Source organism: Rutidosis leptorrhynchoides, chromosome 7, assembly GCF_046630445.1.
Source record: "Rutidosis leptorrhynchoides isolate AG116_Rl617_1_P2 chromosome 7, CSIRO_AGI_Rlap_v1, whole genome shotgun sequence".
Lineage (NCBI taxonomy): Eukaryota > Viridiplantae > Streptophyta > Magnoliopsida > Asterales > Asteraceae > Rutidosis > Rutidosis leptorrhynchoides.
Genome location: NC_092339.1, coordinates 132,569,770 through 132,588,096, shown reverse-complemented (window position 1 = coordinate 132,588,096; position 18,327 = coordinate 132,569,770). Strand labels below are relative to the sequence as shown.

The 18,327-nt window shown below is 33.6% G+C and overlaps 1 pseudogene; it reads left to right on the top strand.

The window, feature by feature from the left end:
* The first annotated feature begins 345 nt into the window (after nucleotides 1-345).
* On the top strand, nucleotides 346-7,004 carry LOC139857719 (protein argonaute 4A-like; annotated as a pseudogene).
* Nucleotides 7,005-18,327: the final 11,323 nt, after the last annotated feature.

The following is an 18,327-nucleotide window of genomic DNA, read 5'->3' as shown; positions in this document are numbered from 1 at the left end:
TTACATACATTTTTGCATATTGTTAATTTTTTCATATTATAACAAACCTTTTATACTTAAATTTATGAGTCAATTTATTTTTAAAAAATATGTAATTTTTATATTTAAAATATTAACTTTTAACTTTATAATCAATGGTTAACAATAGTTCTTAGAGTTGTGAGATTATTATTATTATTTTTTTTTTATATATAAGTAAAAGTAAATTACTAAGATTACGATTAAGATGAAAATAAAAATTGTGATATTTTTTAGAAATTGAAAATGTAACACTTTTACCATGATAGTGACACCTCGCATTGCATATCTACTTTACTTGCATAGTTGCAGCATAAATACACTTGTACAACCATCTACCACATCACTCTCTATTACTCCTCTCGTTTTTCTCTCTCCCGAGGAAGGACACCTTCTAGGGTTTTTTTTCTATTTTCTTCATACAATTTAGGTATAATTTTCTGTTAATTTTCTTCATTAATCTGTTGATATCCAACATAATTTTATACTGTAGTTAATCAACGGATTTACTTTTGATGATTTTTTTTTTTCGTTGAAAACCCTAATTTCAAGCATATGTTGGTTACCTTTTTAATTTTTTCTTATCTTGTTTATTTTTGTGGTGAATCAAACTGTATTTAGTTATTATCAGTGACTTTTTTTGTTCGAGAATATATCTTTATGGTGTTGTGCTGTTAGATTTGAAGTTTAGGGTTTCAAATAGTCTTGAGGAAAAAGGGGGTTTTATTTTATTTTTATATTATCAATTTTCGTCTAATGCATAATGCATGTATTTGTTCAGTTGATTGAAAGGCGGAACTGGAGTTTTAGATTTCTTCATGCTTTACTTTTTTTTTTTTTACACATTATTACGTCTTATTGTTTATATATAATTTTATTACCGTTTAAAGAAATTTACCAGATTCTGGATCTCTTGATGTACGTTAAATTTTGTTCTATTTTAATTTGATTCTCCAAATAATGTACTACAGTATTCTGTTTTCTGTATACTCTGTTTGTGTTAATTTATTTATTTATAATTATAATTATAATATTTTTATCTTAAAAGAGGGTTTACAGATTTGACTTTTTTTTTGTGCATCTACTTTTTTTTTTCACGAGTTGTGAATTGAAAAGTATATTTGCGTTTATTTCTTGTTAAATTTTTTGGTCTATCCTTGAAGGATTATTATTATATTTTCATCCTGCATGATGTGAATGTTTGCAGTTACTTTATCTTTACTCCAATAGCATGAAAGTTTTTAATGTATAGTATTTTGTTGGTGTTTTGCCTTGTTATTATTTATTTGAACATACAATTTTGGGGCCTTGCCTTTATAAAAAGTTATTTATTTGTATAAAGTTGATTAATATTAATATTAATTTAATAGTCTGTTAAAAATACAGCCTAAATTTTTTTAGCTCAGGTAGATTTCTTTCTGTGTTGAATATTGATGAATGAATTCGAGGAATATAATTATTTTGTAATATCTAAAATTTTTTTATGTTTTAAGTTAGTTTTTATATGATCAATGGTTGCAAGTGTTTGTTGTTGTTTTAACAATTTTGACAATTTTTGAAGGTTTTTAGTTGTGCTTCAAATTTTGTTAATAGTAACAAGTTAACTCCATGCAGGATTTGCAGATGGATTTACAGGAAAATGTAGCACCTGAGGAGGCTCTGCCACCTCCTCCACCTGTCCCAGAAGACGTTGTCCCTGAAAAAGCTCTCGAACCAGTAAAGAAGAAGGTTATGCGTGTGCCGATGGCTAGACGTGGGTTAGCCACTAAGGGTCAGAAAGTCCAGCTGTTGACCAATCACTTCAAAGTCAACGTCTCTAATGTCGATGGCCACTTCTTTCATTACAGTGTATGTATCATTATAATCCATTCATTGTTGGTTCAAAATTGAGGTTACAGTTTACTCTGTGTTTGTTTGTTAGTGATTTATTTTGTTTTGTGCTTGAAATTGATTAGGTGGCTCTGTTTTACGAAGATGGGCGCCCAGTTGAGGGCAAAGGTGTAGGAAGGAAAGTGTTGGATCGGGTTCAGAAAACGTATGATAATGAGTTAGCCGGAAAAGAATTTGCTTATGATGGTGAGAAGAGTTTGTTTACTGTTGGTGCACTTCCAAGAAACAAGCTTGAGTTCACTGTTATCTTGGAAGATGTTACTTCCAGCAGGTACATTTCGACCAATTTGGCTTTTGGGTCTAATTTGTTACAGTATTAGTAAATGGGTCAAACTTGCTAAAGTCAAAGTCTTCAGTTCTGTATTCATGTTACATGTTAAATTAATATGGTATTCTTGAATATCCAGAAACTATACTAACATTGACCCATTTGGCATAATTGTATAACACTTGATTTATATTCTGGGTCTAATTTGTTAGAGTGTTAGTAAATGAATCGAACTTGCTAAGGTTCAAGTCTTGAATTCTGTATTCTTGTGTTCATGTTACGGGTTAATTAATATGCTATTCTTGAATATGCAGGAACAATAACGGAAAAGCGAGCCCTGAACATGAAGATGCAGACCGAAAACGTATGCGTCGCCAGTATCAATCGAAAACATTCAAAGTGGAGTTAAGTTTTGCTGCTAAAATTCCGATGCAGGCGATCGCACAAGCTTTACGTGGTCAGGAATCGGAGAACTCTATGGAAGCTTTGAGGGTTCTTGACATTATCCTCAGGCAACATGCATCAAAACAGTAAGTTATAGTTGTTTGAAATAAAAATGTAATTTTAATTCATATGTGGCTAATGTTGTGTTGATTAAATTGATATGGCAGGGGGTGTCTGCTAGTTCGCCAATCGTTCTTCCACAATGATGTGAAGAATTTTACTGATGTGGGTGGTGGGGTCCTCGGCTGCCGAGGATTTCATTCCAGTTTCCGTACATCTCAGGGTGGTCTTTCCCTTAACATTGGTAATGTCTCTAAATTTACATCTTTTATCCTTACTGTGAGATTGGTTAGTATTGTAGTAATATGTTAACATATAGTGATAGAGATATGATTTGAGGTTAGTTTTGTATGCAGTGAACATACTATTCATTCTGTTTTTGTAATGTACATTTTTGAGCTATTTTTTTGGGTTTTTTCATGTTAAGATGATAACCAAATTGACCAGCTCATTTTTTTACCTCACTAACTATTTACTGTTAATAATTAACAGATGTATCTACAACCATGATCATCCAGCCAGGGCCGGTGGTTGATTTTCTTATCAACAACCAAAATGTGAAAGATCCTTTTTCAATTGACTGGGCAAAGGTAATATTTTCACCAAAAGTCAATATCGGGTGGTGTTTACTAGTTCAATCACTTAAACTTATCGTTAAATTTCTTCTGATATCAGGCTAAAAGGACGCTAAAGAATCTGAGGGTGAAGGCCGCCCCAACTAACACTGAGTACAAGATTTCTGGTCTTAGTGAGAAGCCTTGCAATCAACAACTGTATGTTTTTTTTTGTTTTTTATTTTTTATAATTCTTTCTGCTATGTGCTCAATTATTATGCTCTATCATTGTTAATTTGCTTGAAATTTCTTGTAGGTTTACAATGAAACAGAGGAATAAAGATGGGGCGAATGGAGAAGCGGATGCGATTGAAGTCACCGTTTACGATTATTTTGTGAACCATCGTAAGATTGAATTGCGTTACTCTGGTGATCTTCCATGCATCAATGTTGGTAGGCCCAAAAGGCCAACTTACATTCCCCTCGAGGTAGAATGACAAACCAGAAAAAGAACATAAATATTATATATTGATATTTAATTTGTTATAAATAACAATATTGTGTTTATTCTTTATTTGGATCCGTTGTAGCTGTGTTCGTTGGTTTCACTACAACGCTACACCAAGTCTCTCACTAATCTGCAACGAGCCTCTCTTGTTGAGAAATCGAGGCAGAAACCTCAAGAGCGGATGAGGGTTTTAAGTGATGTATGTTTTCCCCCTTCTAATATAAGTAATTTGGAATTGGAATTACTAAAATTACATTATTAACCATATTTTTGTGTATTTCAAAAGGCATTAAAGCTGAACAACTATGATGCTGAGCCTTTGTTGAAGTCCTGTGGGATCTCAATAAACAGCAGCTTCACTCAAGTTGAAGGCCGTGTTCTTCCTGCTCCAAGGGTACTTTTGTAATTTTGATTTTGCGAGATACAATTATTTTGCGTTCCGTGCTTATCGGTTCTGATTATATTTTATATTACAGCTGAAAGTGGGCAATGGTGAAGATTTCTTTCCCCGCAATGGGAGATGGAACTTCAACAATAAGGTTTGCTAATTGTTAATTTTTCATGTTTTATGACTTGATATCTGTTTTCCAGTGGCTAATAGCATGTTAATAATGAATGTAGAAACTTGTGGACCCCACGAAGATAGATAAGTGGGCTGTGGTTAACTTCTCAGCTCGATGTGACATACGCAACCTTGTTAAGGATTTGATCAAGTGTGGTGGGCTGAAAGGCATCGTAAGTTTTAATATCTTTTTTATTTTTATCAGTTAATGTGAAAAGCTCTGATGTGTAATTAATTAATTCATTGCTGACATGTTTTATTAACTGTGTAGAAAATCGATGAGCCGTTTGATGTGTTTGAGGAGTCACCTCAGAACAGACGGGCTCCACCTGTTGTTAGGGTCGAGAAAATGTTTGACTTTGTACAGTCAAAACTTCCTGGTGCTCCTCAGTTCCTTTTGTGCTTGCTCCCCGAGAGGAAAAACTCCGATCTTTACGGTTCGTATTACTTTATATGGTTTAATCAATTGTCGTTATACATGTTTTGTTAATTACATATGATGATGTTAAACTTTCAAGGTCCATGGAAGCGCAAGTGTCTTGCTGATTTTGGAATCGTTACTCAGTGTATTGCTCCAATGAGAGTCAACGATCAATACCTAACCAACGTTCTTCTTAAGATCAATGCAAAGGTGAGCCAAATCAATTACCGTCTCTTATATAATAAGATTGTAAGAATTAAAATTTGTGTTAAAATAAGTTTTTGATCCGTGTTTGGTTTCTTACAGATGGGAGGGTTGAATTCTATGTTGGCAATCGAACATTCGCCTTCGATTCCGGTTGTCTCTAAAGCTCCGACTATTATCCTCGGAATGGATGTTTCACATGGTTCACCGGGACAATCTGACGTCCCGTCTATTGCTGCGGTAATTATTTCTTGAATTTTCTACTTATTAGTTAATAACATAATAAGACAAAAATGGTAGTACTAATATGTTATTTTTTGTTTGTTGTGTTCAGGTGGTTAGCTCACGACATTATCCTCTGATATCTCGCTATCGAGCTTCGGTTAGAACCCAGTCTCCCAAAGTGGAGATGATCGATTCCCTGTTTAAAAAGGTTTCAGACACCGAAGATGAGGGAATAATGAGGTGCGACTTCTATATAAAGCTATTATCTTAATTAAGTATATGTTATTATTTGGACTGAAAAAAACAACCGTATTTGAAATGTTCTAACAAAGATATGTAATGCTGGCAGGGAGTTACTGCTTGATTTCTATGTTAGCTCAGCTAAACGAAAGCCCGATCAGATCATTATTTTCAGGTACGTTCTTTCATATTGGTATTGAAGAGTCCTTTCAAGTGCTTTAATCTCTTTATTCACTTTTATTTGTGAAAATTATTTTAGGGATGGTGTTAGCGAGTCCCAATTCAATCAAGTCCTAAACATTGAGCTGGATCAGATCATTGAGGTTCATTTTTGGTTTAATTTTTTTTTTCTTGATAAATTTTCACTTGCGTTAGATTATGGTATGTAATATCATCGTTAACTGATGCAGGCTTGCAAGTTTCTCGATGACAAATGGTGCCCGAAGTTCCTTGTGATCATTGCACAAAAGAACCACCACACCAAATTCTTCTTGCCGGGATCTCCTGATAACGTTCAACCCGGTAATAATTCATTTCAAGTTTATGAATGCATTTTCATTAAAGTGATAGGTTGTTCGTTTAAAAGTTGGAAATGTGATACATCACTTTTTGAATCTAACCATGATTTTGTTTGTTTCTTCATTGTAACAGGAACTGTGGTTGACAACAAAGTTTGTCACCCACGGAACAATGACTTTTACATGTGTGCACATGCCGGAATGATAGTACGTATCCCTTAAATATAGCTACGACTTATTTGGGTATATTAAGTACTGTTTTTGTAAAGCATCACCTAATTTAACCATTGAAACAGGGGACCACAAGACCTACTCACTACCATGTTTTGTACGATGAAATTGGCTTCACAGCAGATGATCTTCAAGAGCTTGTGCATTCACTATCCTATGTGTAAGTTTCTTTATTCCTTTGTTTTTTTTTTCTTTTTTTTTTCCTTGTGTATCCTAGAACACGAATTATTATTATTATTATTATTATTAATCAACTTTTTTCCTTGATTGCAGTTACCAGCGTAGTACTACTGCAATTTCTGTAGGTAGGTCATATTCAAATATATATGTTAATGACTTGTGTAATACTTAAAATGGGGTCAATTAGATGTTTGCTTGAACACTAACTTATTGTTGTGATTTGGTGTGTTTGTTGATGATGCAGTTGCACCTATATGCTATGCACATCTTGCTGCAACTCAGGTGGGGCAGTTTATGAAGTTTGAGGACCACTCTGAAACAAGCTCAAGCCATGGTGGGACCGGTGTGACATCAGCTGGGGCAGTGCCTGTTCCTCAGCTTCCGAGGCTACAGGAGAATGTGTCCAACTCCATGTTCTTTGTTTGATGTGTTTGTCAAGACAGACTTAACTGTGTGTGTGCGACTTATATAATAAGTCTACTAGTAGTACTTGCTTTTTAAATGTGCTAGTTATTACTATTAAGTAATAAGTATTACTTAAAGGCCATCCTCTGAGGAGTTGATATAGGGCCAAGACTTTAGGTGGGTTTTTGTGTACTCTTCTTGTTGGAGTTGGATCTGTATGTGTAGGATTTCTGGTAAAATTATGTTTATGATATGTGGATGTTTAGGTTTTGTTTATGTTGGGGCCGTGGCTTATTGTTTGATGCAAGTCGGCGCGTTAGTCCGTATGCATGACTTTGCTGTTTTATTGGTGCTGAAGACGGCGTGCGATATGAATGTTACGTAGGTGGTCTATTATGTTGGTTTTCATACCTCCCCCAATGATACTCCAACCACCCCATGAATTTGGTTACTCCTAAACGAGTCATGAATGTTATAATGAACATACCCCGTCCGCATTGGATCAAAAACAGGGTAAGAAGGATCAACAACCACGTCAATTAAGGTACGCATGGTCTAAAAGCCATGGTAATGTAGGTCTGATATTAAGCTAAGAGGGTCAGAAGGATAATAAACCATTCCAGTTTATACATACAACACTAAGTTGTTTAGGTTATTATTTTAACAATTTTACACCACCTGAGCTAACATTATCATAAGGGTCACCATTCTAGTTTATTGTTTTATACAAACAGGACCAAATTATTGATTTTTGAAGCTATTACCTTCCCTCGAAAAGTAGGAAGCGCACTAATAATGTATGGAGTAATTGATAATGTTGACTGGTCAAAAACAATTTGGTGGTTAATGAAATAGATATATTATTATATATGTATTTTTTATTTTATTTAATTGGTTACTAGTGTTATCGTAATAATAATAATAAATACGTATTTTTAACGAGTTTGATAATTGTGTTACAAATTAAATGTTCAAATTCAAATATGATGTTGAAATTTCAAATATATAGTTGGTTTGAAGAAAAAAATAATTATGATATAATCATTCAAATCAATAATTGACGACGACGACAACAACAACAACAATACCCAATCCCACCAATGTGGGGTATGGGGAGGTTGATCGTAGACAATCCTTCCTCTATCCTAGAATAAAGAGCGATCATTTCTCCACTCCGAGTGTAACACTCCCAAGAGTAGAGAAATTCCTTTCTCTCTATATTCGTCAGATAGAGAGATTGCTTCCAGGGACCTCCGGCCAGAAAGTAAAAAAAAAAAAAAAAAAAAAAAAAACAAAAAAAACGATACAAACGAGACGCCATGAAAATGGTGAGATCAAATCTTCATGGGTTTTACATCATGCCTGGGGTTTAATTTAGGCTCTAAGTGGCGGTAAAGTCGCCAATAAATCGATGCTTGCCGTTGACTCACTTAGTAGAGCCATAAAATATATATATATATATATATATATATATATATATATATATATATATATATATATATATATATATATATATATATATATATATATGGGAACGTACCTTAGACTGCCGTGCGAAGCTCAAGGGTTGACGGGAAATGCTACACTACATACCAACATACCTGCATACGCATACATACATACGAGAACATACGAGCATACAACCATAGACATGACGGCCAACAAAAAAGCACGCATACCAACAAACATAAACATGCATACCCAAAAACATACCTACATCACATGCTAGCAACCATAACCCAAACCCTAAACATAAACATGCAAACAAACCAACACAAGCAAACATACATACCCTACAACCAAACAAACTCATACGAACCAGCACATACATACATACACAAAACCAAGAAGAGGTCCAGGTAAACACACAAACACACAGACCCACAAACGCAAAACAAACAACAACCTACTCGTCTATTCTAATTCTAGTCCTCCACGTAAGCCTATCAGAAGTCATGTCCTCGGTCAATAAAAGTTCCTTCAAGTCGAGCTTAATTCTATCATCCCACCTACGAGTAGGTCTACCCCTTCTCCTTACTCCGTCAACCGTCAGTGCCTCGATTCTCCTAACAGGTGCAGTAGGGGGTCGCCTCTTCACATGTCCAAACCATCGAAGTCGTTCTTCTCTTAACAATTATAGTAATAAGCTTATCTAAAGATTAATACGGAGTATTCAATACTTTAATGAAAGATGACGTTTTATGACTTTTCCTTTATATATTATTAATTGTTACGTTTTGTTAAAAAAAACTAAAAGCCTACAACACTGTAAAAACATCGTAATTCATTCATTTACTTTATCAACAAGAACACCATTACGGAGGATTACGGAGTATATGTAAAGTAAATAAATAATTAAATAGTGTTAAAGTAAACGTTTTTTCTTGTAAATTCGTACACAAATTGTATACATATACAATATATAAATAATTAATGTAAAGTAAATAAATCTTGAACCAATAATAGTATTGTTCCATATATATAAATAAATAAATATATACGGAGTAATATATAAAAATGAAAAAGATAACCAGTTATCAGAAAAGTAAGATAACTCAACGTTGAATTAGACATGAACCGGTAAAACTATGTAACACACCCGACATCAAAAGTACAATAACCTAACTAATATATCAACAATTATCCCAGCATAAAAAAAAAAAAAAAAAAAAAAAAAAAAAAAAAAAACAAATTATAAATTATAATTATTGTTATGATACTAAAGTCAAAGAAGATGGATGCCAATTTTCACATGAATCCAAATTTCATTACTATTTCACCTAACATATATCATTGAAGACACGGATGTATAGTAAAATTTTAGTATTATAAATATCAATCAGTTGTAAGGATATTGAGTACACAATCATTCAATAATATTTCATACTTCTTTCTTTCTTCTCTATTATTACTCCATAGTAGATTATAATTGAAATAAACCACTAAAGGTAGTTATAAACTTCTAAATTACAACACGTTATCAGCACGAAGTGCTCCGTATAATCAAGGTTTATCTAAGCAAGCACCAGTCACTAATCAAGGTAAGAAATTCTTTAACGATATCTTCTATTATTTATTAGTAAGGTAAATATTATTATCATCACAAGTAAAATTATTTTTATGTAATCCAACTTTTATGAACTTCACTAACATCTATATTTATGTTATTTAAGTTATATATGGTCGGTTATACCGCCTGAATTATATTTATGTAATCTAACTTTTATTAACTTCACTAACATTTATATTTAACTTTTATTAACTTCACTAACATTTATATTTATGTTATTTAAGTTATATATGGTCGGTTATACCGCCTGAATTATATTTCTGTAATCTAACTCTTATTAACTTCACTAACATTTATATTTATGTTATCTAACATTTATGATTACTTATGCAATTATTCATCATTTATTTCATGCATACTAATGTTTATTCTTAAATTTATTATTTATGCATAATATGTTTATTCTTTTAATCATTGTATTTTATACTAAACGTATTTATAGTAATCATATTTATACTAATTAAATTCTTTTATTAAAATTATTATTAATATTACGAGTACATAACTAATGCATAGAATCGTGGCCAAACAGAATTAACAAAATATAAAAATCGATGTAGCTAACTTTTACTAAACAAATAAAAGATAATCAACAACTTGATGGATATGAGTCAAAAAGCCTTCACGGCCGTTGGTGACTTTTATTCAATAATTAGAATTCATAAAACTAATCATACTAATGAGGTTCTTGTTTAATTTATAACTACGAATAGATAAGATAGAAACAAATAAATATAGATAAGGAAACTAAATAAATATTAAACTTGGACTCCAATTTCAATTGGTAGTCGATTGCTTGTCCTTCACGATCACTAACCCGTATAAAAAATCATACGTGTCTCAAGGCCAAACAACATATTTTGTTTCTTTGATCCAAGTTCACAACAAAAAGCAAGAGTAATTGGGCAGCGACCACTATCCGTACCTGCATCAATAACAGTCGTTAACGTCAACTACCGACGTTACAACGGTCATATATACATAACGGTTGTTAACGTCAACTGACGACGTTACAACGACTATATTTTTCAAATATGAAATAAACATCTCCGTTTTCACATTTTCACAAATCAATCTTCATTTTCTCAGATTACCACTCTCAAAAAGTTTTTTTTTTGTAAAGATGATTTATACAAGGATGATTTTTCCTATTGTATTGGTCATACTAACTATCATCATTGTTACTAATATACCACCGGGTGAACCTATATTCTATCCTGCTCTTGTGGTTTTATCATTTGTAATCATGCCATTATTCTGTTGTTTGCTACTTATGAATTTAAAATGATTCTAATTTCATTTTGTCTATGAATAGAAGTTGATTATGATTTATGTTGTTCATCTTTTTGATAATAGAAAATGTCGAATTTGAAAAAGCTTAAATTTGCTCCTTTATAATCAAGTGGGAACAACTACTTAACATGGGTTATGAATGTAGAAAAACATCTCGAATCAATCGGTATTTTAGAAACCCTGAATGAAAATAACAATTGTTCCGAACAAGAGAAAGTGTGACGATTGCTTCAAATCCATATGGACGAACACGTCATTCATCGATTTCATTGCGAGGTATTTGACCTCTATATGATACGTTTTGTAAACATTGCATTCTTTTGAAAAGGCACACCATAAATGAATATTTAAATCAAAGGTTTTCGACATCTGATGATTTCTACATATAGACAATCACCATAAATAATACTTTACAATAGTACTTCCGTTAACAATGCAGTCAAAATAAGATACATGGTGATGATTTGGTAAATGCAACATTTTCTTGAAAAATATGCCATGTAAGATGAAATGTCCCGTTCTTATTGATTAAAAACGTTCCATATTAATTGATTTCGTTGCGAGGTTTTGACCTCTATATGAGACATTTTTCAAAGACTGCATTCATTTTAAAACAAACCATAACCTTTATTTCATCAATAAAGGTTTTAAAAGCTTTACGTAGATTATCAAATAATGATAATCTAAAATATCCTGTTTACACACGACCATTACATAATGGTTTACAATACAAATATGTTACAACAAAATAAGTTTCTTGAATGCAGTTTTTACACAATATCATACAAGCATGGACTTCAAATCTCGTCCTTATTTAAGTATGCGACAGCGGAAGATCTTAATAATCACCTGAGAATAAACATGCTTAAAACGTCAACAAAAATGTTGGTGAGTTATAGGTTTAACCTATATATATCAAATCATAATAATAGACCACAAGATTTCATATTTCAATACACATCCCATACATAGAGATAAAAATCATTCATATGGTGAACACCTGGTAATCGACATTAACAAGATGCATATATAAAAATATCCCCATCATTCCGGGACACCCTTCGGATATGATATAAATTTCGAAGTACTAAAGCATCCGGTACTTTGGATGGGGTTTGTTAGGCCCAATAGATCTATCTTTAGGATTCGCGTCAATTAGGGTGTCTGTTCCCTAATTCTTAGATTACCAGACTTAATAATAAGGGGCATATTCGATTTCGATAATTCAACCATAGAATGTAGTTTCACGTACTTGTGTCTATTTTGTAAATTATTTATAAAACCTGCATGTATTCTCATCCCAAAAATATTAGATTTTAAAAGTGGGACTATAACTCACTTTCACAGATTTTTACTTCGTCGGGAAGTAAGACTTGGCCACTGTTGATTCACGAACCTATAACAATATATACATATATATTAAAGTATGTTCAAAATATATTTACAACACTTTTAATATATTTTGATGTTTTAAGTTTATTAAGTCAGCTGTCCTCGTTAGTAACCTATAACTAGTTGTCCACAGTTAGATGTACAGAAATAAATCGATAAATATTATCTTGAATCAATCCACGAACCAGTGTATACGTATCTCAGTATTGATCACAACTCAAACTATATATATTTTGGAATCAACCTCAACCCTGTATAGCTAACTCCAACATTCACATATAGAGTGTCTATGGTTGTTCTGAAATATATATAGATGTGTCGACATGATAGGTCGAAACATTGTATACGTGTCTATGGTATCTCAAGATTACATAATATACAATACAAGTTGATTAAGTTATGGTTGGAATAGATTTGTTACCAATTTTCACGTAGCTAAAATGAGAAAAATTATCCAATCTTGTTTTACCCATAACTTCTTCATTTTAAATCCGTTTTGAGTGAATCAAATTGCTATGGTTTCATATTGAACTCTATTTTAAGAATCTAAACAGAAAAAGTATAGGTTTATAGTCGGAAAAATAAGTTACAAGTCGTTTTTGTAAAGGTAGTCATTTCAGTCGAAAGAACGACGTCTAGATGACCATTCTAGAAAACATACTTCCACTTTGAGTTTAACCATAATTTTTGGATATAGTTTCATGTTCATAATAAAAATCATTTTCTCAGAATAACAACTTTTAAATCAAAGTTTATCATAGTTTTTAATTAACTAACCCAAAACAGCCCGCGGTGTTACTAAGACGGCGTAAATCCGGTTTTACGGTGTTTTTCGTGTTTCCAGGTTTTAAATCATTAAGTTAGCATATCATATAGATATAGAACATGTGTTTAGTTGATTTTAAAAGTCAAGTTAGAAGGATTAACTTTTGTCTGCGAACAAGTTTAGAATTAACTAAACTATGTTCTAGTGATTACAAGTTTAAACCTTCGAATAAGATAGCTTTATATGTATGAATCGAATGATGTTATGAACATCATTACTACCTTAAGTTCCTTGGATAAACCTACTGGAAAATAGAAAAATGGATCTAGCTTCAACGGATCCTTGGATGGCTCGAAGTTCTTGAAGCAGAATCATGACACGAAAACAAGTTCAAGTAAGATCATCACTTGAAATAAGATTTTTATAGTTATAGAAATTGAACCAAAGTTTGAATATGATTATTACCTTGTATTAGAATGATAACCTACTGTAAGAAACAAAGATTTCTTGAGGTTGGATGATCACCTTACAAGATTGGAAGTGAGCTAGCAAACTTGAAAGTATTCTTGATTTTATGAAACTAGAACTTTTGGAATTTATGAAGAACACTTAGAACTTGAAGATAGAACTTGAGAGAGATCAATTAGATGAATAAAATTGAAGAATGAAAGTGTTTGTAGGTGTTTTTAGTCGTTGGTGTATGGATTAGATATAAAGGATATGTAATTTTGTTTTCATGTAAATAAGTCATGAATGATTACTCATATTTTTGTAATTTTATGAGATATTTTATGCTAGTTGCCAAATGATGGTTTCCACATGTGTTAGGTGACTCACATGGGCTGCTAAGAGCTGATCATTGGAGTGTATATACCAATAGTACATACATCTAAAAGCTGTGTATTGTACGAGTACGAATACGGGTGCATACGAGTAGAATTGTTGATGAAACTGAACGAGAATGTAATTGTAAGCATTTTTGTCAAGTAGAAGTATTTTGATAAGTGTATTGAAGTCTTTCAAAAGTGTATAAATACATATTAAAACACTACATGTATATACATTTTAACTGAGTCGTTAAGTCATCGTTAGTCGTTACATGTAAGTGTTGTTTTGAAACCTTTAGGTTAACGATCTTGTTAAATGTTGTTAACCCAATGTTTATAATATCAAAATAGATTTTAAATTATTATATTATCATGATATTATGATGTACGAATATCTCTTAATATGATATATATACATTAAATGTCGTTACAACGATAAACGTTACATATATGTCTCGTTTCAAAATCATTAAGTTAGTAGTCTTGTTTTTACATATGTAGTTCATTGTTAATATAATTAATGATATGTTTACTTATCATAATATCATGTTAACTATATATATAACCATATATATGTCATCATATAGTTTTTTTACAAGTTTTAACGTTCGTGAATCACCGGTCAACTTGGGTGGTCAATTGTCTATATGAAACCTATTTCAATTAATCAAGTCTTAACAAGTTTGATTGCTTAACATGTTGGAAACATTTAATCATGTAAACATCAATCTCAATTAATATATATAAACATGGAAAAGTTCGGGTCACTACAGTACCTACCCGTTAAATAAATTTCGTCCCGAAATTTTAAGCTGTTGAAGGTGTTGACGAATCTTCTGGAAATAGATGTGGGTATTTCTTCATCATCTGATCTTCACGCTCCCAGGTGAACTCGGGTCCTCTACGAGCATTCCATCGAACCTTAACAATTGGTATCTTGTTTTGCTTAAGTCTTTTAACCTCACGATCCATTATTTCAACGGGTTCTTCGATGAATTGGAGTTTTTCGTTGATTTGGATTTCATCTAACGGAATAGTGAGATCTTCTTTAGCAAAACATTTCTTCAAATTCGAGACGTGGAAAGTGTTATGTACAGCCGCGAGTTGTTGAGGTAACTCAAGTCGGTAAGCTACTGGTCCGACACGATCAATAATCTTGAATGGTCCAATATACCTTGGATTTAATTTCCCTCGTTTACCAAATCGAACAACGCCTTTCCAAGGTGCAACTTTAAGCATGACCATCTCTCCAATTTCAAATTCTATATCTTTTCTTTTAATGTCAGCGTAGCTCTTTTGTCGACTTTGGGCGGTTTTCAACCGTTGTTGAATTTGGATGATCTTCTCGGTAGTTTCTTGTATAATCTCCGGACCCGTAATCTGTCTATCCCCCACTTCACTCCAACAAATCTGAGACCTGCACTTTCTACCATAAAGTGCTTCAAACGGCGCCATCTCAATGCTTGAATGGTAGCTGTTGTTGTAGGAAAATTCTGCTAATGGTAGATGTCGATCCCAACTGTTTCCGAAATCAATAACACATGCTCGTAGCATGTCTTCAAGCGTTTGTATCGTCCTTTCGCTCTGCCCATCAGTTTGTGGATGATAGGCAGTACTCATGTCTAGACGAGTTCCTAATGCTTGCTGTAATGTCTGCCAGAATCTTGAAATAAATCTGCCATCCCTATCAGAGATAATAGAGATTGGTATTCCATGTCTGGAGACGACTTCCTTCAAATACAGTCGTGCTAACTTCTCCATCTTGTCATCTTCTCTTATTGGCAGGAAGTGTGCTGATTTGGTGAGACGATCAACTATTACCCAAATAGTATCAAAACCACTTGCAGTCCTTGGCAATTTAGTGATGAAATCCATGGTAATGTTTTCCCATTTCCATTCCGGGATTTCGGGTTGTTGAAGTAGACCTGATGGTTTCTGATGCTCAGCTTTGACCTTAGAACACGTCAAACATTCTCCTACGTATTTAGCAACATCGGCTTTCATACCCGGCCACCAAAAATGTTTCTTGAGATCCTTGTACATCTTCCCCGTTCCAGGATGTATTGAGTATCTGGTTTTATGAGCTTCTCTAAGTACCATTTCTCTCATATCTCCAAATTTTGGTACCCAAATCCTTTCAGCCCTATACCGGGTTCCGTCTTCCCGAATATTAAGATGCTTCTCCGATCCTTTGGGTATTTCATCCTTTAAATTTCCCTCTTTTAAAACTCCTTGTTGCGCCTCCTTTATTTGAGTAGTAATGTTATTATGAATCATTATATTCATAGATTTTACTCGAATGGGTTCTCTGTCCTTCCTGCTCAAGGCATCGGCTACCACATTTGCCTTCCCCGGGTGGTAACGAATCTCAAAGTCGTAATCATTCAATAATTCAATCCACCTACGCTGCCTCATATTCAGTTGTTTCTGATTAAATATGTGTTGAAGACTTTTGTGGTCGGTATATATAATACTTTTGACCCCATATAAATAGTGCCTCCAAGTCTTTAATGCAAAAACAACCGCGCCTAATTCCAAATCATGCGTCGTATAATTTTGTTCGTGAATCTTCAATTGTCTAGACGCATAAGCAATCACCTTCGTTCGTTGCATTAATACACAACCGAGACCTTGCTTTGATGCATCACAATAAATCACAAAATCATCATTCCCTTCAGGCAATGACAATATAGGTGCCGTAGTTAGCTTTTTCTTCAATAACTGAAACGCTTTCTCTTGTTCATCATTCCATTCAAATTTCTTCCCTTTATGCGTTAATGCAGTCATGGGTTTTGCTATTCTGGAAAAGTCTTGGATGAACCTTCTGTAGTAACCAGCTAGTCCTAAAAACTGGCGTATGTGTTTCGGAGTTTTCGGGGTTTCCCACTTTTCAACAGTTTCTATCTTTGCCGGATCCACCTTAATACCTTCTTTGTTCACTATGTGACCGAGGAATTGAACTTCTTCCAACCAAAATGCACACTTTGAAAACTTAGCGTACAATTCTTCCTTCCTCAATACTTCTAACACCTTTCTCAAATGTTCACCGTGTTCTTGGTCATTCTTTGAGTAAATAAGTATGTCATCAATGAAAACAATGACAAACTTGTCAAGGTATGGTCCACACACTCGGTTCATAAGGTCCATGAACACAGCTGGTGCATTAGTTAAACCAAACGGCATGACCATAAACTCGTAATGACCGTAACGTGTTCTGAAAGCAGTCTTTGGAATATCATCTTCTTTCACCCGCATTTGATGATACCCGGAACGTAAGTCAATCTTTGAATAAACAGACGAGCCTTGTAGTTGATCAAATAAGTCATCGATTCTCGGTAGTGGGTAGCGGTTCTTGATGGTAAGTTTGTTCAACTCTCGGTAGTCGATACACAACCTGAATGTACCATCTTTCTTCTTGACAAACAAAACAGGAGCTCCCCACGGTGATGTGCTTGGTCGAATGAAACCACGCTCTAAAAGTTCTTGTAATTGGCTTTGTAGTTCTTTCATCTCGCTGGGTGCGAGTCTGTAAGGAGCACGAGCTATTGGTGCAGCTCCTGGTACAAGATCTATTTGAAATTCAACGGATCGATGTGGGGGTAATCCCGGTAATTCTTTCGGAAATACATCAGGAAATTCTTTTGCGACGGGAACATCATTGATGTTCTTTTCTTCAGTTTGTACTTTCTCGACGTGTGCTAGAACAGCATAGCAACCTTTTCTTATTAGTTTTTGTGCCTTCAAATTACTAATAAGATGTAGCTTCGTGTTGCCCTTTTCTCCGTACACCATTAAGGGTTTTCCTTTTTCTCGTATAATGCGAATTGCATTTTTGTAACAAACGATCTCCGCTTTCACTTCTTTCAACCAGTCCATACCGATTATCACATCAAAACTCCCTAACTCTACTGGTATCAAATCAATCTTAAATGTTTCGCTAACCAGTTTAATTTCTCGATTCCGACATATATTATCTGCTGAAATTAATTTACCATTTGCTAATTCGAGTAAAAATTTACTATCCAAAGGCGTCAATGGACAACTTAATTTAGCACAAAAATCTCTACTCATATAGCTTCTATCCGCACCCGAATCAAATAAAACGTAAGCAGATTTATTGTCAATAAGAAACGTACCCGTAACAAGCTCCGGGTCTTCCTGTGCCTCTACCGCATTAATATTGAAAACTCTTCCACGGCCTTGTCCATTCGTGTTCTCCTGGTTCGGGCAATTTCTAATAATGTGGCCCGG